At 53.1% G+C, this 23,481-nt stretch overlaps 1 protein-coding gene across 3 annotated transcripts in view; it reads left to right on the forward strand.

The window, feature by feature from the left end:
* KCNQ4 (potassium voltage-gated channel subfamily Q member 4) overlaps window positions 1-23,481 on the forward strand; it is a 57,718-nt gene that overhangs the window by 9,702 nt on the left and 24,535 nt on the right. The window lies entirely within an intron of this gene.

Genomic DNA, 23,481 nt, shown 5'->3' on the forward strand with positions numbered 1-23,481 from the left:
GAGCATCCTTTGCTCCTTGCCTAAGAAACAACCTAGAGTGTCCCCAGGTGTGCTTTTAATACTCCAGATGCTTTTCCTTCCACCCCACAGTCCGTCCCCTCTCCCGCCCACCCCATCATCTAGCGAACTCCTATTTATCCTTCAGATCCCAGTTTGAGCACCACCTCTTCTTGAAACCGCTCCCTGCGCCCCCCACCCCTGGCTTGACTGGGGGCCCTTCGGAACCCCCTGATCTCTACTCACCCTCCCTTGTGTATTCTGAGCTCTGCTGTATGGTGGGGTTGAGCACAGTGCGTGGTCGGTAATTAGTGAATGTTTGCTGAGCCAGGGAATGAAGGTGACATTGAGGCTGGTTGTTAGGATGAGAAGGGTTTTGCCGACTAGAGAGAAGTGGAAAAAGGACCCCTGGGTCCTCTGGGTGCAGGCAGTGAGCTGGAAGCCCTTGTGATTTTTGTCCTGAGCGCGCTCCACGTGGAGGCCACAGCTAGAGCAAAGGCTTTGAGGCAGGACTCTGTTCTTCTACCCTCTTTGCCCCAGGATCTGCAGAGTCTGGTGTGTCCAGAGGGTCAGGCTACAGAGGTGGGCTTTACCCTGTGGACGACGGGGAGCCATAGGCAGCGTCAGGACAGGGAGGCGCCGCTGGCTGGGAGCCTGGGCTTGATTGATCTCATCTCAGAACTAGTGCTCTGCAAACTCTAGACCGCTTAGCTCTCCAGGTACCACTGTGTGGCAGCACTATTCATGTTCCCATTTTGTAGATTGGAAACTGAGGCTCAGAAAGGGGAAATAATGTGCACCAAATGACACAACTTGTCCGTGGTGGAGTCAGGATTCAAACCCATCTCTGTGTGACTCCCAAGCCGAAGCTCCAAAATGGTTCTCACACGCGTCAGCAGACCCGGGCTTTTTTCAGTGGCCTAAGGCAAAACTGAGAGAAATAAGGACAACGTGGTGACTTTTTCACAAAGCTAAATTTATTTCATTTAAAGGACTGTCTTTTAGTCTGAGATTATGTCCTTTCTTTTATGAAATGATGGGCCTGGGAATTTTTAAAAAATGTCCTTACTTGGCAAAATAAAAAGCTGACAACCTCATGCAGTCCCTAAATTGTTTTTGAAAATTTTACCGGTGCGTGAAATCCCTGAGTCTGGGCGCCATCCTGCCTTCTCCCTCCTGAGCTCTGGGGCCAGAGGTGGGAGGAGTCCGGGTGGGGATGAAAGGATTAGAGGGATGGGGCAGCCGACAGTCTCCCTGGTCTATTCCTCCTGGGCCTCAGGGCCTGCCTGCCCTGGAGTGCAGTGAGGACCGGCCCAGGGCTCTTGCCAAGATTGTTCTCGGGGCGGGGGCGTGGGGGGTAGGTCACCCAGAATCAGGGCTTACCCCGCAGTTAAAGGAACATTGAACCAGCTGTCAGCAGGCTGGGGTTTGGCTCCTGCCTCTGTTTCTTAAAGGTTGTGTAACCCCGGGCAGGTGACTCAACCTCTCTGAGGCTCCAGCTTCCATTCATGTAGAATGACAATTATCATCTCCACCTGCCCACCTCCCAGGGCCGCTGCCTGCATCAAGTGCTGCATGAACTACAAAGTGCTTTGAAGAGAAGAGGGCCTGTTGTGCTTTTACTCTCCCTGCCCCCCAGCGCATGCTCCCTCTTCTCTTGGGTCCTGGACCCCTCATCTCGCCCTGGCCTGCACTGGTTTCAGCCCTGAGGAAGGGACATTGTCGGGGAGGGTGGTTGGTATACAGGTCCTGTAAGAGCATATCGGCCAGACCGGCATTTGCTTTCCTCAGGAGCCCCCTGCACAGCGGCCGGGGCTCTGTGACCACCCTACCGGGGGCTCAGAAGCTCAAGAGTTCTAACGGTTTTCACATAGTAATGAGTTTCATAGTCTAACCTATACGGGGTATGGTGCCAGATCCGGGGTATTTTCCACATGCTACTTCACCTAATCCTTCTCAGAGCCCTAGGAGGTAGGCACTGCCGTTACCCCATTGTACAGAAGAGGACACTGAAGTTTAAATGGTCAGCATATGCCCTGTCATGCAGCCACTAAGCGGTGAATGTCCAGGAGGATGGAATTGAAGCCTGAGTGTGCGGGGACTCTGGGGTGAGCGGGTGGGAGCAGGTTTGCCGGGCCACCGTGGGCGGGCTGGTGTTGGGGGCACTCGCAGTGTATGTGGGGGGAGTGGGTTAGGGTGGGAAAGCAAGAGACACCTTCCTGCTGGGTGGCTTTGGGCAGTCACCTCCCTCTCGGAGGCTCAGCGTCCCCCGCTGCTATGGCTCTCAATAATAATAAAGACAATAACAGCCGATGCTTATGGAGCGCCTGCTGTATGCCAGATGCTGCTCTGAGGACTTGCCCTTTTTCTCTCACTTTTTCCTCTCAACAACCAGAGGAGGTAGCTACTGCGGTTATGCCCATTTTTCAGATGAGGAGGCTGAGGCACAGAGAGGTTGAGTGATTTGCCTGGGTGTAGGTAGTGGGGCCAGGATTCAAACCCCACAAGTCCAGCTCTGGAGGCTGTCATCTTTTCCACCATATTATGCCTAACTGGCCCTGATGGGCCTGCCTGCTGGGAGGCTGCTGTGAGGACCAGTTGAGCCTTAAAGTTCAGGTCCTATCTCCACCCCAGTTCTACACTGGGGACTCATTCCTTTCTTCCTCTCTCATTTGGGAAGCCTTGACTGGCAGTCCCTGGGGACCAGGCCCTATCCCACGTGCTGGGGACAGAGCAATGAATCAGACCCTCCCGTGCTCCCTGGGGGAAGATGCACCAGGAGGCTGGCAGCTGTCTGGGTGGAGTCCTCTGGGGGCTGGCCCAGTCCCAAACTGGCCGTGGCTGGGAAGGCTTCCCAGAGGAAGAGGTTTCAGTTGAGACCTGAAACGTGAGCAGGAGTAGGAGTCAACCAGGCAAACAGGAGGAGGGAATAGCATTCCGGGCAGAGGGACTAGCATGGGCAGAGCCCAGAGGTGGGTCTGAACATGACATTTGCAACAAACTGAAAGACGGCAGGAGAGTGGGAGCCTAGACGGGGCAGGAGGTGTGCAGAGAAGGGGCTGGAACGTGAGCAAGGCCAGGCGGAGGAGCTGTGGCTTCCTGGAGGAGGCTTGAGTTCAGGAAGGAACTGAGGACGGGAGTGCCATGGGCAGATTGGTATTTTAGAAACACCTCTCTGGGTCTGGCGAGGAGGATGGTTGGGGGAAGGCTCTAGCAGGGTGCCCTGGGGATGCCAGCCATTTGGCCTCTTTTTCCCTTCGCCTTCCCCTCATGGCCCAGCCCCCTAAGCGTCTCCTCTGGAGCTGCCCACTAACCCTGCCAGGGCCTGGCCAGACCTGGCCTGAAGCCCTTGGATTTTGCCTGTATGGAAAGTTCAGCTGCATATGCAAAGCATGGCTTGGGGGAAGGTGTGTGTGAATGAGCTGAGGGAGGCCTTGGAGGCAGAGGGGGTGGGTGCAGGCCCTGAGGCTACCTGCAAAGGGGGTCTGGGGTCTAAGGGGGTCCCCAGAACAGTGATCTTAGAACAGCCCCATGAAAGCACCGGGTTAGGCCCAGTTGATGGCGGGGTGCCCTGGGGAGGGGGCAGAGCCCAGGAGGCCCAGCCTGCCGAGCTCCTTGCTCCCTCCCTGTCTGCCAGCTCAATAGGGTGTGGAAGTCACAGATCCCACCCAGCCCCCTCACTCTACCTATGGGGAAACTGAGGCCCAGAACAGGGCATAGACCAAACTTAGGTCAGTGGCAGAGCCTAGGCTCAGCCCAAGAGTCTCAATTGTCCCCAACAACAATAAATAACAGTGAAAACCTCTCTGGAGAGCTGGCCTGGGCTCAGGTCCCCTCTGTGTTGTCTTGGGTAGGTCTCTTCACATCCCTGAGCCTCAGCCTCTGGGTCCAAAATGCTGCCTCATACTGGGAAGAACATCGCCTCTCCCACTTGATGCTTTAAGGCATGCCTGGCCCATTGTGGGGCTTAATTAATGTTTACTCAATGAATCCCACTGAATTCTCATAACGCTGGAGGAAGATATTTATTACACTGTTTTATACTGAGGCTCAGAAAGGAGAAATGACTTGCCCAAGGGCATTCAGCTGAGAAGTGGCTGATATGGGACTGGAGCCCAGGTGTCTGGGCACCTGTTTAGGACCCCTGATGGACACAGCTCCTATTTTGAGCTCTCAGTGAAAAGCAGCTGGTGTCCCAAGCAAGATCCATCAGTCGGTTGGGCAGAGTGTGTGTGTGTGTGTGTGTGTGTGTGTGTGTGTGTGTGTGTGTGTTTTAGGCTGGGCTGGCCTGCAGGCTGGAACTCAGCTCACATCAACCCCTGTGCCTCTGTGCTTGGGCCAGGCTGCAGCTGCTGCCCCATGGGGAAGGGGACCTTTCCACTTGCCCTCCTGCGTTGAGGTTTTTTTCTCTTGGCCTGGCTGGCTGGGGAGAGGAGCTGGTCGTGGGATGACCAACAGGGCACCTGCCAGCCCCTCCCACGATGGAGTCTGGCCAACTAATGCCCTGCACATGACAGGCACGGCGTGGGCACTGGGCTGAGGAAAGGGATTTGCACTTTCCTAATCTGGGGGCCGCAGCCCTCCTCTGTCTTGGCCAGGGCCGTGGGAGAGGTTTGTCTGTGCCCCCGTGCCCAGTGGCCCCAGCTCAGATCCCTGGCACACACCCAGCTACTCTGCTTGGGGCCTTCCCTTGCCCTGTTCACACTCCCGCCACCCTCCAGCCCCCCACTGATTTAGGCAGAGTTGGGACTTATGGGGGCAAATGCTGGGGCATTTATGGCTGGTGGAGATGCAGTGCCATGCAGGATTTGGGGCTGAAGGATGGGGGCAATGTCAGGGAGGTTTTGGGCCCATGTTGGGGCAGAGTTAGGGGGAAGACCTCATAGGGGTACAGAGCTGGAGTGTTTGGGGCTAATCCTGGGCCACCTCTTCCTGGAGAAATTTGGCTACAAGTCAGGGAGGCAAATGTGTGGGCTATGCCCCCCCTCGCTGGGCGGTAAACACAGCCGTCGCCCAGGAGACGGGCCCAAACATGTCGGCCCCCCACGGTTATTTATACCAGGACTCCCTCTCCTTCTTGGGCCTGGTCTGGCCTCTCAATCCACTCCTGAGCTGAGCGTCCTGAGTGGAGGGTCCAGCCCCCGTCAAGGCAGGAGGCCCCAGCAGCAGGCCTGCTTAAACCCCACTAGGGACTGGGCACTCACCACCTCCCAGTGGCATGTCCATTGGAGGCACTGGGTCTTACTGATCGGAAATGTGCCCATGGAGGCCAGGGCCTGGCCAGGAAGCGGGAGCCCTAGGATCAAGCACTGGATTTGCTCTAAACTGCTGCATGACTGTGGTCCCTATAACCTCAGCTTCCCCATTGTTCAGTAGGAGGGAAGGGTCCTGACTGGTGCTTTGCAAGCTTTTAAGTAGTAGATCTGGTTCTTTAAATAAAATGTGACACAGGAGCACAGGAGTGACACAGTATATAAAATACATTAAAGCAGGGCTGCTCTAGGTGAGTCAAAGGCGGGGGTCCAGGATTCTGCCCGCTCACTCTATGGCCCTGCATACCACCAACCTGGAGCCTGTGCACAGCCCTCTTTCTTCTAGAACACCTTCCAGGGGACCCTGGAGTTCCCACTCCAGGCCTTGCACAGACCTCTTTGCTGGTTCGCCATCCCAAGGGCCACTGTTGTGTGAGTGCTCCTAGGCCCAAGGGCAGCTGTTTGCAGCCAATGTAGTTGAGAGCAGGCTGGGGGCAGCCACAGGAATGTACCCAAGGCCCCCTCCGGTGAGGGATGATCCCAGTGTGGGAAGAGAAGTGGGCACACCATGGGCCAGGGACTGGAGGGTAGCAGGGGCTGGCTGTCCCCTCCCTGCCAGATTCCAACATGGGACTCCAAGGAGTCCAAGATTTTAAATTCAAGCCTAGCCTTCCAGATCGTTATGAAGCTATATGTGTCAGGAAGGATAGATCATATTTTATTTAACAGCTTGTTAGCTTGATTTAAACTTTTAAATATTCAGACTTATAGTGTGTGCGTCTCCATTTGTACTCTTTCCCAGCCCCACCAGAGTTTGAGGTGGGCTTGCATTGGCCCTCCCTCCACCCACCCACCCACCTCTGTAGCAACCCCAAGATGCCCTTGCTGAGAACTCTTGGGCTACAGAGGATAGTGGGACATTCCTGACTCACTGATGCTTAAGGCCCTGGAGACCTGGGCCTTCTTGTTGCCTCCCAGATACTGTCTGAGCATGTACTGGCCAGCCCGTGGGATGTGGAGGAGTCAGAACTGGCTTTGCCCTTGATGGATGGATCCTAATGAGCTGGTGGGGGTGGGGAGTGGACAGAGGTAGGAATTATCTCAGCACAAAGAGGTCCTGGGGTGCCCAGAGGGGGCCAGGAATCCCAACCAGGGGCTGGGGGAGCACTTCTCCTCAAAGCAGATCAGGGATTTTTGGGGAGGAAGGGGGAACATCCCAAGGAGAGGAGAGAGCATGAAAGTCACCAGGGTGGAAATAGACAGAGTATGGAGGGATAGAGCGTGGCTGATGCCTAGCGTGTGCACAGCCTCAAGCTCTGGGCTGAGGACCTCAGGTTGTGAACCATGAGAAGCCACTGTAGGATTGTAGATGGGGGAGGGGTGCACAGACTGCAAGGTAAGTGGACTGGGGGTGAGGATGGGGATGGTGCTGGAATCGTGGTGGTCAGTGAAGAGGTGCTGGAGGGAGGAGGAATGGGGTGAGTGCTTGACTGGATAGGAGTCGAGGGGCTAGGAAGAAAGAGTTGATCTCATCTTTGCCTTCTGGAACCTCTTCGCTATGTCCTCCTTCACTCTGTCTTGGTTCCTGCCTCTGTCTCCCACCATTCTGCTGCCCTGGGTCTCCATGCTGGGGAGAGGAGTTCCTCTTCCCAAACCCCCCTCCCCAAATAGGTGGGGAGTGTGAGGCCACAGCTGTATAAGAGGGGACCTGCTCATTCATTCATTCACTCAACAAATGTTTATCGATAATCTGCTCTTGCACCAAGCCCTGTTTTAGGTATAGGAGAGATAGTGGTGAACAAGATAGATAAGTCACTGCATTCATGGAGCTTACATTATGGGGGGCCAGGGGCCCAGAAACTGTGTCTTTCCCTGGTGTCCACCCTCTGGCCCATACCCCTGGATACCCGGGAGCAGGGACTCTCTCCATTACCCACTCGTTCATCCCAGCTGCCCTGGTATCAGCACCTATCTTCAGAACACTGAGGAAGGGGGTCCAGTGCTCAGGGTCCCAACCCCAGGAACCACCCATCTCCATAAGACGAGCCCAGGCCTGGGGGCAGGACCTGGGCTCAGGCCCTAGTCCTTTTCATTTCCATGTGACTTTGAGCCCCTTACAAGAACCTTCCTGGCCTCAGTTTCTTTATCTGTCAAGTGGGGCTTTGGGGAGGCCCTGAGGAAGTGAGGGGAGGGAAAGACCTGTCAACTCCAGTATTCCCCATTGGTGGACAGCTCCTTTGGCTGTGGGTGGAGGTGGAGGTGTGCCCAGGGCTCAATATCATCGTCATTATCAACCCAAGATAATAATAGCTACTATCTATTGTGTTCACTGTGGCCAGCCTCATGCATCTTCTCTTTTTTTTTTTTTTTTTTTTAGGATTTTCTTTTTTCTTTATTTATTTATTTTTGGCTGTGTTGGGTCTTCGGTTTGTGCGAGGACTTTCTCCAGTTGCGGCAAGCGGGGGCCACTCTTCATCGCGGTGCGCGGGCCTTTCTCTATCGCGGCCCCTCCCGTTGCGGGGCACAGGCTCCAGACGCGCAGGCTCAGCAATTGTGGCTCACGGGCCCAGCTGTTCCGCGGCATGTGGGATCTTCCCAGACCAGGGCTCGAACCCGTGTCCCCTGCATTAGCAGGCAGATTCTCAACCACTGCGCCACCAGGGAAGCCCGCATCTTCTCTTTTAATTTATTCCCCACAAGCAGCTCTGTGTGGTCGCTGTATCTTCCCTCCCCATTTGCCAGATGAGGAAACTGAGTCTCAGTAAGGTGAAATGACTTGTTTGAGTTCACGTGCGAAACTACCTGACTCTGGGAGCCCTTAAGGACTGTGCAATGAGGGTGCTGCCTGGCACCTGCCCCTCCTGGGCACTCAGCCTCGAGAGTAGTAACCCAGCCCTAGTGCCTCCCCCCACCCCCCTCGGGGGCTGGCACCACCCCGAGTCTGGGCACTGGGTCCTACAACACTGGCCAGGGCAGTATCAGGGGCCGGATCAGGCCAGGACCCGATTTAGGGTCCTTGGCACCTCTGGGTCCTGGGGCGCTCAGTCCCCAGCACGCAGCTTTGGTGGGTGGGCGAACCGCGGGCAGTCGGGGTGTCGCGCCCCCATCTCCGCCCCCGTCCTCGGGGACGCGGCGGCACCTTCACACTTTCCGCTTGGCCCGCTGCTCGCCTTTCAGGCCGCCGCGTTTTCAATTGTTAATTTGGAAACGGAAAAAGAAGCCGGCGGGGCGGGGGAGGCCGCAGGGAGGTAACCAGAGCCTCAGCGCCGCCCGCCCCCCTCTCGCGAGCGGTGCCGGGTGTCGGCGACGCTCCGCCCCTCCCAGGGACAGCACGGGGCCGCGCCCACCACCGCGTCCCGCCCCTTCCAGTATGCCCCTCCCCGTGCTGACAAGGCGGGGACAGCCCCGAGGACCCCTGAGCTGGAAGGGGCTCCTGAGGGGGAAGGGGCGGAGGCCGTGCCGGGGGAGGAGTCCCCCAGGAGCCCTCCTCCCCAGGAATCCCTCCCTCTCCCGAGGAACCCGGCCTGGTGTCAACCTCCTCTGCGTCCCGAAGTGAACCCAAGCCTTTCTGCAACCCCTCAGCGCAGGGTTCATCGGGGCCAGACCCCTGCCTCCAGGCTGCCGCACTAGGGATCATTGGCCCCATTGGACAGACGGAGAAACTGAGTCCCAGAGAGGGACAGTTCACTTGCTCAAGGTCATGCAGCCAAGGCTGAATTCTTGAGCCTGGCAGGGGTCAGGATCGGAGTTGAATTCAAGCCCTGTTCTTTTCGCTCTCAAACGGTTAGGGTTCTGTCTTCCTTAGAAGAGGAGGGGGCTTCAGGACCAGAGGTGCAATTTGTCCCCTTCCCCCGACCTCCAGCACTGTTTCTGTGGTTAATCAGCTATTGGAAGTCCTGCTTTGGTCTACCCTGACTCCTCCTTGCTATGATTATTCAATCATAGGGGAGTTTTGGAGGTAGAAGGAGGTCTCTCTAGACTTTCCACGCACAGGAGTGCCATGCAAATGAAATGTAAAAGACCTTCCACCTCTGGGAGACTCTAGAAGTCCCTCAGGACTGCAGCTTCAGGAGCTGCCTCATTCATTTCCCATTGGGAAGTCAAAATCATCAGTCCCAGATGGATCAGCAAAAAATGGGGCTCTTGGAGACCCTTACTCAACCCCTTCCTCTCCCTGAGAAGTAAACTGTAACTCAGAGACAGCTTTCCAACCCGTCCTGAGGGGTGGCAGACTCAGGATAGAGAGCCTGTTGATCCAGGTTCCTAGCTGTGTCCACATCCTGTGCCTCCCCGTCTGCTGCCCCCAACCCTGACACCTTTCTCAGAGCCACGAAGCAGGGCCTTGCCTTTCAAGGGACTCTGAATGAGGCGGAACCTCTCCCCTTAAAGGCCGAGGAAACTTGCAGGGGGAGATGTCTGCAGATGTGCTTCCAGCTTCCAGCCTAAGACCCTCCTCACCACTCCTCCACCTTGGCTGTGGAGCAGGCCAAGGTCACTCAGCAAGCCTTTCCCAGCTGTCAGGGCCCATTGGAGCCAGTCTTGCTGAATTCAGTCTGGCTGGTCCTGGATTTGGGGTTCCCATGGTGAGCAATGCTCTCAAGGCAGCTGTAACCAACTGCCCCAGGTGTGGCCTGTGAGTTTGCATGCTGCTTTGCTTGTTAGTAGCAAATGCATCCAAACGCTCCCCCCCTATCAATCCCCCTAAACCTCCCACTGGGTGAGATCCTCAATGGCTGAGTCTGCAGGACTCCCAGGCTGTCCTCCCTAGGGGGCCCAGCCCTCCCCAAGCTCCTGTTCCACCCTGTCAGCTCTTGGTGCCCTCTCTGCTCTGGGAGAACCAAGTGGCGGGCACTAAGCTCTCTTTCCCCTCTTTTGACTCTTCCCTCCCTTCCCCCTTCCCCCTTTGCACAAGTTCTGCTGATTCAGAGGACAGAAAGCTTCTAAGAGGTGACCCTGACCCCTGCCAGGCTCAAGTGGCTGGAGGCCTGGGTAATCCTCGAACCCAGTGCCACCCTGACACATACAGCGGGAAGGGCAGGGGCTGGCCCCAGTCTGCCGCCAGGATGAAGGAATTTTCAAGGCGGGGATGAGGGACAGGTGCCTGGGTCCTTCTACAGAAAGAGGAGAAATCAAAAAACATTACCTTAGGAATAGGGAACTCTGGGTGCCAGTCCCAGCTCTGCCACTGATCTCCTGTATCATCACAGGTAGGTCATGCCCCTCTCTGGGACTCAGTTTCCCAACTATAAAGAGAGGATTCATTGACCCTAAGGGATCTTTCTTTCAGTGCCAAAATATAGTCAGTATCTGCTCACCTCTTGCCACCTCTATTCCCGTTGTACAAGTCACCATCACCTGTCGCTTGGATTAACCATTAGCGTCTCAACTCAAGACAGGGGTGAATGCCATTGCTTTCCCCACCCCCTCTCCGCGCCATAGTCTCTTCTCCACTCAACCTCCTGTGTGATCTTCTGCAAACATAAGTCAGATCATGTTACTTTCTGCTCAGAACTCCCCATCTCACTTGGACTAAAAGCCCAAATCTTCACACTAGCCAGTAGATGCTCTGCTTCCCACCTCCCTCCACTGCCTACTACTCTCCCCCTTCCTCACTCCGCTCTGGGAGCACTCCTTTCTTTTTTTTTTTTTTTTTTTTTTTTTTTTTTTTATTTATTTATTTATTTATTTATTTATTTTTGGCTGTGTTGGCTCTTCGGTTCGTGCGAGGGCTTTCTCCAGTTGCGGCAAGTGGGGGCCACTCTTCATCGCGGTGCGGGGACCGCTCTTCATCGCGGTGCGCGGGCCCCTCTCCATCGCGGCCCCTCCCGCCGCGGGGCACAGGCTCCAGACGCGCAGGCTCAGCAACCGTGGGAGCACTCCTTTCTTGATGGTTCTGGAACACACCAGGCACCCTCTGGCTCAGGTCTCAGGCACCTCTCTCAGACCTCATTTCCTTCTGCCCAAATGTCAGTTTCTCAATGCTGCTTTCCCTGACCACCCTCTAGAGAATAGCTCCCGACTCCCATACCAATGTTCTTTGTCCCCTTTTCCCGCTTTATTTTTCTCCATCATCATCTGACATTTTGAACATTGTCTTATTTATTTATTATCCATCTCCCCCCATGAGAACGTAAGCTCCATGAAGCCAGGGATGTTGTCGGTCTTTGTGCCTGGCTCACGGTGAGCACTCACTAAATACATACTTACTGAATGAGTGAGTGAATGCTCTGTGGTTCTGGACTGTGGGATTCCTGGGTGTTGCTGCCCGCCCCAGTTCCCTCATAATCCCATCTGCTGCGGGGAGGGTTGAGGTGTGGAGCTGGGAGCGGCCAGCAGGGTGTGGGCACACTGGGTACCAGTACCAGTCAGAGGTCCGGTGCTAGGTTGTCCCCTCTTTCAGGAAACTTTTACCCAGCTCCCATCCTGAGTTGGGAACAGGGCATTCCAGGTGAAAAGGACAGGACCTCAACGAGCTCTTGGTCTAGGGGAGGAGGCTGGTACTCAAACAGTGCTTTTCATGTGTTGAGGCAAATGCCATGATGGAGGTGAGTGTAGAGCTGGAGATGGGGGATTAAGGGAGCATAGAGTGGGGGCTCCCACCTAACCCAACCAGATTGGAGGAGGGGCAGATACAGCATGAGCAAAGGTGAGGAGCAAAAAAACAGAGCAAAAAAGTTCTGTTTGCTTTTTTGGGGGGAACAGAGCTGTGACAATGGAGTATTGTGTGCCAGGTGGGGCACTGAGTGGTGGAGAGTCAGGTGGCTGGGTGAGTAAGGGCCTGCCTTGCAACCATGCTTAAGGTGCTTGGGCCTGAGCCTGCAAGTCGGTGGATTTCACACTTTACACAAACAAAAAAAAGCAGCAAAGCTCTTTGTTCAAATGAAATCTTATGCCAAGCTCAGCATGTAAAACTGAGTCACCCAAATCCACACAAGCTGCTCAGGTAGAACCAGGGGAAAGTTTCCATTGGCCATCTTGTTTAAGTTTCCAAAATTCAGGCTGCCTGAATTCCACCCCTTAGTTTGCTTTCACTTTGCCGGCCTCCTGCTTGGGAGGCCACGCTCCCTGTTTATTTGAGGAGTCAGCGCTGCCTGGCCAGCCCTGAACACATGCATAGCCCCTGCTCCCTCCTCGTTGCCACCCTTGACATGTTGCTCAGCCCACTTACCTGGTGCACCAGGTAGTCTAGCTGGCATGGCAGAGGGAAGCAGCAAGAACAAGCAGGAGGGTTTGGAGCTGGTTCAGGTGGGAGAGTACGAGGCTGTGACTCATAAAGCACCTTGTCGAGAAGACACCGCCTTCCATACCATCCTGGGACCAAGACCATTCACACTGGCTCAAGAAAAATTGGCATGTGGAGGTGGAGAACACCTACCGGAAGGAGAGGGAGGAATTTGTAGAGGCTTCATAGCAGGAAGCACATCTGGGCTTCGTGGAGTTGAGAGGGGGAGATGAGATTCTGGAGCGACAGTCTCATCTCCACTTCTCTCTGCACCTCCGCCAACGTGCTTCTATGGTTCTTTTTTTTTTCCCTAAGTCATACGTAATCTTTTATTTATTTTTTCATTCATTCATGTATTATTTCTTTAAAAAATTTTTTTTAAACTTAAAAAAATTTTTTATTTATTTTTATTTATTTATTTTTGGCCGTGTTGGGTCTTCGCTGATGCGTGCAGGCTTTCTCTAGTTGCCGTGAGCGGGGGCTACTCTTCGTTGCGGTGCGCGGGCTTCTCATCGCGGTGGCTTCTCTTGTTGCGGAGCACGGGCTCTAGGCGCGCGGGCTTCAGTAGTTGTGGCTTGCGGGCTCCAGAGCGCAGGCTCAGTAGTTGTGCCGCGCGGGCTTAGTTGCCCCGCGGACTGTGGGATCTTCCCAGACCAGGGCTCAAACCCGTGTCCCCTGGACTGGCAGGCAGATTCTTAACCACTGCGCCACCAGGGAAGCCCTAAAAATTTTTAGTGGAATCTAGTTGATTTGCAATGTTGTGTTAGTTTCAGGTATACAGCAAAAGGAATCAGTTATACATCTATAGATACCCACTCTTTTTTAGATTCTTTCCCTATATAGGCCATTACAGAATATTGAGTAGGCCTCTGTGGTTCTTAATTCCATGCCTAAGAGAAACAATCTGATTGGCTCAGCCCAACCTATGGGGGGGGGGCGGCTTTCTTGGGTCAGTGTCCGTCTCCCGGCAGCCGGGAGAGGGGCACGGAGCCAGGTGGTACTACATGGGGTTGGCCCTTCCAGGGCTGTGGTGGCTGTCAGGGCCATCTCCAGGGCTGCCCCATGTCCTGTGCGCCCTGTACGATGCAAAGGGCTGGGCTGAGAGGGTGAGTGGTGCCGAATCCAGCCTGTGCTTGAGGGTGGATCAGCCCAGAGCAAGGGTTGCCTCGTTCTAATGGGGTCATTTGGAAGGGTCAATTTCTATCATTTTTCAGGCTAAAGGGAATGCCTTTTCTAATTGGTCCTCCAAGAGGGCGCATTTTTTTCATAGTTTGTACTATGTACTGGCAGCTGCTGTCCCTCCAGGGACATCCTCAAAGAATCTGGAACTGAGCTGAAGGCCAGCCCTTTCCCTTCTGCCCCACGGCTGGAGAGTTGTAAGGCTAAAGGGACTTTAGCCGTCGCTGAGTTGTCCCCTACCTTCATGTTGCAGATGGGGAAACTGGGGCTCCACTGAGACCTCACTCCTAGCCCTGAGCTCCAGCGCAGGCCTCTGGCCCAGAGAAACGGCGGCCACGGCAGCAGCCCTGGTGCGGGGCCCTGGGTCACGTGCTTTTGCTCCCTTTGCCATATTTAGAATCGCTGGATCAGGGGAAACTTCTCGTCCCAGCCCCTGAGGATTCTTGGAAAGAGCCTCGCTCTGAGGCCTGGCTGACTGCTCCTACCCTTTATTCCCCTGCAAGAGACAGTTCGAGCCTGTTCTCCCCAGAGGAGCCTGGGACCCTCTGGGCCACACTGCACCTCTGTCAGGAAGTGCCTCTCAGGTCTAGTTGAAGTTCCTTCGTCAGTATCAGCTTGGGTTTGGGGTTTAAGAAGCCCTCTTCTGCTGGAAGGTGGTGGGGGTCATGGCCTCTGCCCTCCAGGAACCTTGGCTGAATGGGGACAGACTGGCCCCAGGGTTCCATAGCCAAGGGAAGATAGAACCTTGCATTTGGGGTCCTGGTCTGGGAGGCAAGGAAAGAGTCACACACTCCCAAGGCCAGATGCAGAAATGAGAGAGCCGGCTGGTGGCCAGGCCGGGGGCAGACCCTGGCAGGGCTCAGTGTGGGAGGAGGGACACTGGAGAGAAGGAAGGAAGGAAGGAGACCCAGTGGGAAGGAAGGGGCAGGGCCTGGAACTGCATTTACTTTGGCCTTGTGGGGAGCGGGGAGGTCCCCTCATCCCACACAGGCTCCTTCCTCCCTCAGAATCATCAAGCTTTAAAAACCAAAAAAAGCCCAACCCAACCCAAGCCAAACCAAAAATGCGTGTGTGGAGCACCTGCGATGTTCTGGGTCTTTTCTCCTATCCTGCCCTATGGGGATAAGGGTCCTGTGTTCCCACTGGACCCCTCTCCAGGGCCTGGTCAGCTCACTTTCCCATTCTCCACACCTGCGGTTTCAAACCTCTTCCCCCTCTTCAGACCCCCACCCACTCTGCTCCCTACTGAAAAGTAGATCTGGCCTCCTCTTCCCAGAGAAAGTCGAGTCCCCTGATGGGGGCTCTCTAGGCTTCTCGCATCTGTCCCCCAATCTCCTCTCCCACCTGGTCTCTCCCTCTTCCCGCCTGTCACCATGGAAACTGGCGGGGTCCTTTCTGCTCAGCACCAGCCCTTCCCCTGCTCTGGATCCCAGCCTCCCAGCTGCCCTGGGGACTTCACTCCATTGATCACTCCGTCTCTCTCTCACATCTTCAACTTCTCCCTCTCTCCTGGCTCCTTCCACTCTGGCTCTCTCATGTTAAAACAACAACCACAACCACAAAAAAATAATGGCTTATTCCCTGTGCTCCGTATCCTTCTCCAGCTACCGATCTCGGCCTCTACACTAAATAAAGAAGTTTATTCTTTAAACAGTTATACCTCCACTCACTGTCTCCACTTCCTCACTGCCCCTCTCCCTTTCTCATCCCATCTAGACCTGCTCCAGCCCTCCCCTCCCTCTGTGGCTGGCCTTGCCAAGGTACCCAGTGACCAACGTGTCACCAAATCCAGTGGACATTTTTCAGGCCTTAACTTGCTTGACCTCTTGGCAGCATTTGACACTGTCATCCACACTCCCTCCTTGAAACACTTACTTCTCTTGGCCTGGCACCTCTCTCTTCTGGTTTCTATCCCATCTCACTGGCTGCTCCTTCCCAGTCTGGGTAGAGGGTCTCTCCACCCTCTGCACCTCTGGGGTTCCATCGGTTCCTCCTCTAAATTTGCCTCATGCTCTCTGGACTGTCTCAGCCGCACCCATGGCCTCAGTCACCACCTCTCCCTCGATGTCCCCCAGATCCACATTTCCGGCTCAGGTTTCTATCTTCATACCCAGAGTGTTTGCCCAGCCCTCTCCATCTCAACACGTCCAAAACGGAGCCCATCACCCCCACACCCACTCCTCCACTGGGCTCTCCCATCTCAGTTCAGTCACGGCACCTTCATCCATCCAGTCTCGACACCAGAAATATGAGTTATTCTCTCTCATTGTCCCCATTTCCAATTAACCATCAAGTCCTACTTCCTAACACTTTCTAACACTTTCTCCAGTCCATTCACTTCTCTATCGTGTTGCCACTGTCATCTCTCATCTGAATTATTGTGGAGCTTCCTACTTGCTTTTCCTGATCAGTCTCTAATCCATGGTCCCCACTGCCCCTGAGTTGTGGTCCTGAAACACAAATCAGACCATATCATTCCCTCTGTTAAAACTCTTCAATGGCTCTCCATTGCCTTTAGGTAACGTTCATAAGGTCTGAGGGTGCCTGATCTGGCCGTCTCTGGTTTCTCCTCTGCCCCTTCGTTTTAGGCCCGCACTTGCCAGAACTACCAGCTGCCCTGGGCTGCCTCCAGGCTCCCACATCTCTGTTGCTTGCACACACATCCTGCTTCCTCTGCTTGGGGCACCCCACCCCTGTCCTCGTCACCTCCACCTCTTCACTGATCCCTCTACTTTGGCTCTGCTAAAGCCATCTTGGGGTTCCCCCCAACCCCTGGATACACTGTTATCACTTCATCCATCATATCACCACTGTGTTACACTTGTTAATTTCTTGGGGGCCTGTATGATTAATTGCTGGCTTTACAATAAAACTGACTGAGTGTGGATGGCAATGAACAATTTCTTTTTTTATTATTATTATTATTTATTTATTTTTGGCTGCGTTGGGTCTTCATTGCTGCGCATGGGCTTCCTCTAGTTGCGGCGAGCAGGGGCTACTCTTTGTTGTGGTGTGCGGGTGTCTCATTGCGGTGGCTTCTCTTGTTGCGGAGCACGGGCTCTAGGCACGCAGGCTCAGTAGTTGTGGCTCGCAGGCTCTAGAGAGCAGGCTCAGTAGTTGTGGCACACGGGCTTAGTTGTTCCATGGCATGTGGGATCTTCCCGGGCTAGGGATCGAACCCGTACCCCCTGCACTGGCAGGTGGATTCTCAACCACTGCACCACCAGGGAAGTCCCTGCAATGAACATTTCTTAAGTAATTGTGGCTCAGAGAGGTTAGGCGATAACCTCTTTTCTGCTGCCTAACCCACCCCACCCCAGCCCTCTTGCCTTCCATATCCCCATCTCTCCAGCCTCCAAGCATCTGTCTCTCCAGGGACATCCCCAAAGAGTCTGGAACTGAGCTCATGGCTCACCCTTCCCTTCCACCCCATTGCTGGGGAGTCGTAAGGCTGACACTCCCCACCTCATATTGCAGACAGGGAAACTGAGGCCCAGAGAGGCACTATGCCTTGGTGGTCCAGGTGGACTTGGGTTCAGGTCCTGGCCCTATGGCTTTGGACAACCTAGTATACCTTTCTTTCTATCTTTTTTTTTTTCCTTTTAAGTAACAGCTTTATCGAGATACAATTCACATACCATAACCACCTGCCCCCCTTTTAAGGTGCACAGTTCAGTGGTTTTTAGTGTATTTACAGAGTTGTACAGCCATCATCGTACACCTCTCGGAGCCTGTCTCCTCACTGATGGGCCATGGTGACTGTGGTGCTGCTCTCATGGAAGTGCTGGGAGGAGGGGTTAGGAATATGCACAAGGAGGGCTCCGCCAGTGCCTGGCCAACAGGAAGCCTTGGCCAGCAGGACCAGTTATGGGGTCACACAGTGAACCGGGGTGAAGCTGAGGTTGGCATGAGACCCACCTCCCCAGCAGGCTTTTCCTCCCCCCACCCCACCCCCCTGCCTTCTTACACTGTGGCTAGGGTTAGGGTTAGGGTTCCCTGGCAGTAATTTGAGGAAGGCCATGGGGCGGGGCGGGGGGGTGGGGGAGGCAATGATTACAGCTGGTTAAAAAGCCTTGAGTTGGCTAATAATTGAGTCAGCCAAAACCACTCCCATTCACTAACCTAGTGATTCTCAAAGTGTGGTCCCTGGGGGAGCAGCATTAGAATCACCAGGAACTTTGTAGAAATGCATATTCTCAGGCCCCAATTCATACTTACTGAATCAAATGCTCTAGGAGTGGGGCCCAGAAATCAGTATTTTAATAAGCCTGCCAGGTGATTCTGATGCCCGCTGTCATTTGACAACCATGGATCCAAGCAAACCATTCACCTATTCATCCCTAATCTCCTTGCTGCCTTCCTGAATGAGTGGGATAGTCACAGAATCGGTGAGTGGGGGAGGAAGGCTTGCAGTAAGTCTCACAATAAGCTCTAACCTGGGAGAGCCAGCCAGGCATCACCCACCCATCCCAGCTCTGCCTGCTGGGCTGGGCAAGAGAGAACATGGGCCCCAAGTTGCAGCCGGGCATGCTGGGTAAAGATGCTCCAATAAGCGGCTGCCAGCCTGGCCTTTCTGCTGGAGTGATTTTAGAGGGCCCAAGCCAGCTCCTGTGTACCATCTATACTTTGTAGATGGGGAAACTGAAGCCTCAGAAGGGGCCAGAGACAATCCTTAGACAATCCTTATTTGTTGTATGAATGAAGTCACACTCTGGTTCTGGCAGACACGACCAGATCCCAGCTCAGGGCTCCTTCTCCCTGTCTCCTCCATCCCTAAGCTCCAGACATGATCTCTCTCTGCTGTCCCAAGAATGGGTGGCTGTGTGAGGACCTCTCAGGAAGGCCAAGGCAGCTTGGGCCCTAGCTCTGCCATGGATTCACTGAGTGATCTGGAGCAAGTCTGTCCCTCCCTGGGCCCATTTCCTCAACTGGAAGATGGGGATAATTATTCAGCTGCCTGGAACACAAGATGTTCTCTGACAAACTAAGTATATCTTTTCAACTGTGTCGAGCATCTAACCCCCAGCCAGTGTATGAAGGCTGGAGGAGGCGAAGTTCAGGGGTTTTTTAAACAGTGTCTACCAAACAGAGCTGGTCAAGGTTGGAGACTTGCCTTCTCTTGGCTTCTCAGGAAGGCTGCTGGGGAGCCCAACGGGTCAGGGATGGATGTGCTTGGAACTTTGGGAGCCCCTGCAGTGGGTACAAACTGGGGGCTTTGGTGACATGATGTTTTGAGGTTTGTTTAAGGTGAATTTCTGCTGTTCGTTTACTCAGTCTATGAAAAAATAAATAAAGCAGATTCAGGGGAGAGAGAGCGGGGATGGGGCCATTACTTTGGAGAGGGGGTGGCTGGGGAAGGCCTCTCCAAGGAAGTGATGTTTGAACAGAGATCTGGATGAGTACGGGAGCAATAAATAGGCAGAGGAAACAGCAAAGCAAGTGCAAAGCCTGGAGATGGAAAAACTTCTGATGTGTTCCAGGAATGGCAGGGAGGTAGAATGGCTGGAGCACAGAGATGGAGGGGCTGGAGAGAAGCAGATCAAGTTCAAGGGCTGGGTGGGACCGGATCTCGCAGGGCCTTGCTGGACATGCTGAGGAATTTGACTGCCGCTCTCTAAGTGCCATAGGAAATCAGAGGAGAGTTCTGTGGAGAGTCCTGGTTTCCAGCTTTCCTTTGTAGGAAAATCACACTGATTGCTTTGAAGAGGGTTCCAGTTGGGCTAGAGTGGAGGCAGGGAGACCAGTCGGGGTGAGATGATGGGGGTTAGTCTGTCCAAGGCTACATTCTGTAGTTAGAGCCAATAGAAATTGCTAAAGGACGGGATGTGGTGGGTGAGGGAAAGGAAGAGTCAAGGGTCACTCAGATACTTGGCCTGAGCCCCTGGATGGGAGGTGGTGCCATTCCTGAGATGGGGCGACCGGAGAGGAGAGAGATTTTAGGGCAAATTGAGAGTTTGTTTTCAGACACGTTGGGTTTGAGAGGCCCCTGGACAACCGAGAAGAGATGTTGAGCAGGCCGTTGACAGGTGAACTGGACTCGGGGAGAGGCTGCCACACCCTCACACCTGCTAAATGGCCAAGGCTGGGGGCGTTCCTGGTGACACAGTGGTTAAGAATCCGCCTGCCAATGCAGGGGACATGGGTTCGATCCCTGGTCCAGGAAGATCCCACATGCCATGGAGCAACTAAGCCCGTACGCCACAACTACTGAGCCCATGTGCCACAACTACTGAAGGCCATGTGCCTAGAGCCCGTGCTCCGCAACAAGAGAAGCCACTGCAATGAGAAGCCTGTGCACCGCAACGAAGAGTAGCCCCCGCTCACCGCAACTAGAGAAAGCCCGTGCACAGCAACAAAGACCCAACGCAGCCAAAAATAAATAAACAAACAAATAAATAAATAAATAAATAAATTTATTTTTAAAAAATGGCCAAGGCTTTTGTGGTAAAGGGGTGGGGACAGAATTTAAAGTTTCCCCCCACCCCCCGTTTGTATTTTTAAGGAAATGCATTTTAAAATTGATGTTAGTTTGTTATTACCCAGGCAGCCCATGTTTATTCTTTAAAAATACTAAGAAATGAAGATAAGCAAAAAGCAAAACAAAAGCCAAATCATTCTTAATTTTGCCACCCAGAGATCAGCCCTGCTGACTCTTGGTATGTGTATAAAAAAAAATCTATATTTTAAAAGTTGGAATCACATTGCTTTAAGGTTTCATAATCTGCTTTTTTCACGTAACGTATTGTGAAGTGGACATTTTAGAGATGTGTACTATCGACATGGAAAGAATAGTGGTGAGAAAAAAAAATTCTTGAAACACTCAGCAGGAAGCCCCAAACGTGACCCATTTACCTGAGGTTCTGAGGTCAGCTGAGCAGTGGGATTGAAGGATTTCTGTCCAGGGCTGGGGTGAAGGCCCATCAAAATTTGGCTGCAGCCCTGCCAGATGAGGGGGCTGGATGGAATAACCTCAGGAGTACCCTTCCACCCCGAGCCCTGTGTCGGTGGTGGTCCCCATTCCCGGTGGATGTGGTGCTGGGTTCGCTGCGTTTTCTGTGGTTAATTACTGAACGTGAGGAGCTGGTGTTCTCCCCCACCTCTCCCTGTGCCTTAGGTCTTTGCTGACTCAGCTCCTGCCTGGAACTGGCACAGGAGACCCCCTCTTCCTCATTCATTCAACCAAAACCTTTTACTGACATCTACCACCTACGTCCTCCCCCGTGGGGCATGTGCTGGGCTGCAGCCCTATACCTGCCCTCCGCGCAGCCTGTCCAGGGAGGTGTAAGTGGGCCAGGGTGGAGCCACGCCCTTCCCACGTCCCACCCCATCCCCCCGTCAGCCCCCACTTTACGGATGCCGAGACTGGCTCAGAGAAGGTAAGTGACTTTTCCAGGGTCACACACACAGCAGGACCGGAATTTGAACCCGGGTCTCTCTGACTCGGAGCCCATGCCCATGCCGCGATGAAATATGAACACAAATAAAGCGCCATAGACAGTGACTTGGGAGGCAAGCACTGGGAGCGGGCGTTCTGAGGGAACAGTGGGATGGGGGCATCCCAGCAGGAGCGTTGGGGTGAGGGGAGCGTGAGCAGCATCTCATCAGGCTCCAATGGTGTGTCGTGAGTCGTTTCAGGCAGAATGCAGTGTCAGCAGTCCCAGGTGGGGACACTCTGGGAACACTTTGGAGAGGCTGTAGGTCTATGCGTTTCCGGAGAAGCCCATTCCCTCTGGAGTCTCTTCCAGGAGCAACACCCCCATCAAAAGGAGGAGTGCTTCCGGGAGGCCAGCCTCGTTCCCTTTTGCAGCATCTGCAGCCTGTGCCCCACATCTTGTCTTCCCTCACATATTCACATTCTCCCTGAGTCCAGCAGCTTCTCTCCTCACGCCCTTTCCCCTCTTCCCATCCACTGGGGAGTTGGAAACCCTGGCTCTAATCTCACCCCTGTCCTGGACATCCTGGGTGACCTTGGGTGAATCCCTTTCCTCCTCTGGGCCTCAGTTTCCTCACGTGTGCAATTAGGGTTGAGGGAAGTGTCGGATGAATTGGATTCTAAAGTTCCTTCCATTTCTAACCATCTGGTTCTGGGCCACTCAGTAGCTTCCCACTGCCCTCCAGGAAGTTCCAGGCCTGGATGGCATGGCTCCCTGCTGCTTGATTGCCCTCCACACACCCTCTCCCCCTCTGCATGTTCCCTCCCTACCTGTCTTCCCCAATCCCCTTTCCTTCCGTAGCTGTCTCAGTATTTAATTCCATCAGGCTCCCTGACTTCAGACTATACTACAAAGCTACAGTAATCAAGACAGTATGGTACTGGCACAAAAACAGAAACATAGATCAATGGAACAGGATAGAAAGCCCAGAGATAAACCCACGCACATATGGTCACCTTATCTTTGATAAAGGAGGCAAGAATATACAGTGGAGAAAAGACAGCCTCTTCAATAAGTGGTGTTGGGAAAACTGGACAGGCACATGTAAAAGTATGAAATTAGAACACTCCCTAACACCATAAACAAAAATAAACTCAAAATGGATTAAAGACCTAAATGTAAGGCCAGACACTATCAAACTCTTAGAGGAAAACATAGGCAGAACACTCTATGACATAAATCATAGCAAGATCCTTTTTGACCCAACTCCTAGAGAAATGGAAATAAAAACAAAAATAAACAAATGGGACCTAATGAAACTTAAAAGCTTTTGCACAGCAAAGGAAACCATAAACAAGACCAAAAGACAACCCTCAGAATGGGAGAAAATATTTGCAAATGAAGCAACTCTCAAAGGATTAATCTCCAAAATTTACAAGCAGCTCATGCAACTCAATAACAAAAAAACAAACAACCCAATCCAAAAATGGACAGAAGACCTAAATAGACATTTCTCCAAAGAAGATATACAGATTGCCAACAAACACATGAAAGAATGCTCAACATCATTAATCATTAGAGAAATGCAAATCAAAACTACAATGAGATATCATCTCACACCGGTCAGAATGGCCATCATCAAAAACAACATCTAGAAACATCTAGAAACAATTAATGCTGGAGACGGTGTGGAGAAAAGGGAACCCTCTTGCACTGTTGGTGGGAATGTAAATTGATACAGCCACTATGGAGAACAGTATGGGGGTTCCTTAAAAAACTAAAAATAGAACTACCATACGACCCAGCAATCCCACTACTGGGCATATACCCTGAGAAAACCATAATTCAAAAAGAGTCATGTACCACAATGTTCATTGCAGCTCTATTTACAATAGCCAGGACATGGAAGCAACCTAAGTGCCCATCATCGGATGAATGGATAAAGAAGATGTGGCACATATATACAATGGAATATTACTCAGCCATAAAAAGAAACGAAATTGAGTTATTTGTAGTGAGGTGGATGGAGTTAGAGTCTGTCATACAGAGTGAAGTAAGTCAGAAAGAGAAAAACAAATACAGTATGCTAACACATATATATGGAATCTAAGGAAAAAAAAAAAAGTCATGAAGAACCTAGTGGCAACACGGGAATAAAGACACAGACCTACTAAAGAATGGACTTGAGGATATGGGGAGGGGTAAGGGTAAGATGTGACAAAGTGAGAGAGTAGCACTGACATATATACACTACCAAACATAAAATAGATGGCTGGTGGGAGGCAACCGCATAGCACAGGGAGATCAGCTCGGTGCTTTGTGACCACCTAGAGGGGTGGGATAGGGAGCATGGGAGGGAGGGAGATGCAAGAGGGAAGAGATATGGGAACATATGTATATGTATAACTGATTCACTTTGTTATAAAGCAGAAACTAACACACCATTGTAAAGCAATTA

This window comes from Balaenoptera acutorostrata, chromosome 1 (assembly GCF_949987535.1).
Source record: "Balaenoptera acutorostrata chromosome 1, mBalAcu1.1, whole genome shotgun sequence".
Classification (NCBI taxonomy): domain Eukaryota; kingdom Metazoa; phylum Chordata; class Mammalia; order Artiodactyla; family Balaenopteridae; genus Balaenoptera; species Balaenoptera acutorostrata.